Source organism: Penaeus japonicus, unplaced genomic scaffold (assembly GCF_977035675.1).
Source record: "Penaeus japonicus unplaced genomic scaffold, GWHDUDI00000001_assembly GWHDUDI00000037, whole genome shotgun sequence".
Taxonomy (NCBI): Eukaryota; Metazoa; Arthropoda; class Malacostraca; order Decapoda; family Penaeidae; genus Penaeus; species Penaeus japonicus.
Window position 1 is genome coordinate 21,467,888 of NW_028234439.1, and position 2,500 is coordinate 21,470,387.

Genomic DNA, 2,500 nt, shown 5'->3' on the forward strand with positions numbered 1-2,500 from the left:
AGGGGATAAGGGAAGAGGGGAAAGATTTGATAGGTATATATAAATACATATATACATTGTATACATCATATATATATGGGTGATCTCTCTGTCTATCTCTCTATCTCTGTCTTTCTCTCCCTCAATCTTCCTCTTTTGTCTCTCTCTCTCTCTCTCTCACTCACTCACTCTTTCTTTCTCTCTCTCTCTCTCTCTCTCTCTCAATCTTCCTCTTTCTCTCAATCTTCCTCTCTCTCTCTCTCTCTCTCTCTCTCTCTCTCTCTCTCTCTCTCTCTCTCTCTCTCTCTCTCTCTCTCTCTCTCTCTCTCTCTCTCTCTCTCTCTCTCTCTTTCTCTTTCTCTCTTGATGAGGATGGCAAAAAGAAACCGTTCACTTCCTTCTGATATTTTCTTGTTTGGTGTCTCGCAGTGTCAAAGTAAAGCGGGGCCTCTTCATGTTGCTGTTTTTGTTGTTGTTGTTGCTGCCTTTTTGTTGTTGTTGTTTTTGTTTTATTTTGTTTGTAGTTGATGCTGTTTTTATTTTGTTTTTGTTGTTGCTGCCTTTTTGTTGTTGTGTTGGTTGTTGTTATTTTAGTTGTTGTTGTTTTGTTTGTTGTTTTTGTTGTTGCTTTGGGTAAAGAACTTTTGAAATTAAAGCAGAGAACAAGAAGAACAAGGAAGAGGAAGAAGAAGAGGAAGAAAACGAAGAGTAAAGAAGAAGATGAAGAGGAAGGAAGAAGTAGAAAAGAAGAGGAAGAACGAAAATGAAGAAAAAGAAAAAGAATGGGAAAGAAGGAGAAAACATAGAAAGAAAAGAAGAAGAAAAAAGATGTGGATGAAGAAAAAGAAGAAAGAAAAAAAAAAGAAGAAAGAAAGAAAACAGAAGAAAAAAAGTAAGAAAAGGAAGAAGGAGAAGAAGGTGGAGAAGAAGCAGAAGAAGGAGGAGGGAAAAAAGAAGAAGAAATAGATGAAGAAGAAGGAGGGGAAGAAGGAAGAGGAGGTGAAAAAAGGAAGGAGGAGGAGGAAATAAATAAGAGGAACAATATGAAGAAGAAGAAAAATAGAAAAAAAGATAATTAGGAGATGAAGAGTAACACGAAGAAAGGAAAAATTAAGAAGAAAAACAAAAACAAATGAAGAAAAGATAAGAAATACGTTATATTCTCTTTCTCTGTTGATCTATTTCCTCACAATATATATATATATATATATATATATATATATATATATATATATACATATATGCAAATAAAATCATATATATATTATATCATAAGTATAATATATAGTGATATAATAATATATATATGGTATGTAAATATAAATATATATAAATTTTTTTTTTTTTTTTTTGTATATACTTCCTCTCTCTTCTCTATCATTTCTCCTTTCTATATCTCCTTTTTTGAAAAAGTTGTTTTGCAACAATTAGGGTCATACGCATACTTCCAGGTAATCCATTATACTTATTATTTTATATTTGAAAGGATATAGCTCACTTTGTCCTTGTATTTAAATGTATTTTTTTTCTATATAAGATATATAAAAAAATAGTATAATATTGTTCGTAAGTTTAATTCATTCGCAAATCCTTAAAATGTTTTTAATCTTTTCAGGTTATTCATAAATTTGGGAACAATTGCACAAACAAACAAACAATAAAAGAAAATCCACATGTTTTTGTTTTTTGGTCTGAAAAAAAAAAAGAGAAAAAAAAAAGGGGAAAGAAGAAAAAAAATATATAAAGAAAAAAAAAAAAAAAAAAAAAAAATAAAAAAAGAGAAAAACATATATTATCATAATGCACTTGTTCTATCGCATAAAAAAATTACTTACGACAAACACATAATTCTCTCCCTTTCTATAGATTCTTTCTATTGTTGAAAATATTCTTCGATGTAAAGAAAATGGGGGGAAAAAAGTATTTTTTTTTCCCCATTTTTAAAATCAATATTACTTCGTTTTCTTTCACAATTGCAATGGTTAATATTTTTTGATGATTGATTATAATATAATGATAATAACTTAAGAACTGACGATAATGACGATAATAATAATAAAAGTATTGATAATGATAATGATAATGATAAATCATTATCAACATAATAATAATAGTAGTAATAGTGATAGTAATGATCACAACAATAATAAAAATCATAATGATTATGAAAATATTGATGATGAAGATGAATATGAAAATAAAGATGATAAAACGGACGAAATATAGATAATAATGAGAATGACAATAATAGTGATAATAATAATAATGATGATGGTGATAATGGTAATGACAGTAGTGATGATGATAATGAAATACGATAATGATAATAACAGTAAAAAAACGATAATGATAATAGCAATAAAAAAAGATGATAACAACGATGATGATAATAATGATGATAATGATGTTGATGATGACAATACGATGAAAATATGAATAATGATATATCAATAAGGATGGTAATAATAATCATAATCATGATAATGGTAATAATGATAATACTGATAATAATGATGATATC

At 27.8% G+C, this 2,500-nt stretch overlaps 1 protein-coding gene across 1 annotated transcript in view; it reads right to left on the reverse strand.

Annotated features, from left to right (window-relative positions):
* LOC122257503 (tRNA dimethylallyltransferase-like) overlaps nucleotides 1-2,500 on the reverse strand; it is a 37,761-nt gene that overhangs the window by 34,858 nt on the left and 403 nt on the right. The gene's annotated exons all lie outside the window — the stretch shown is intronic.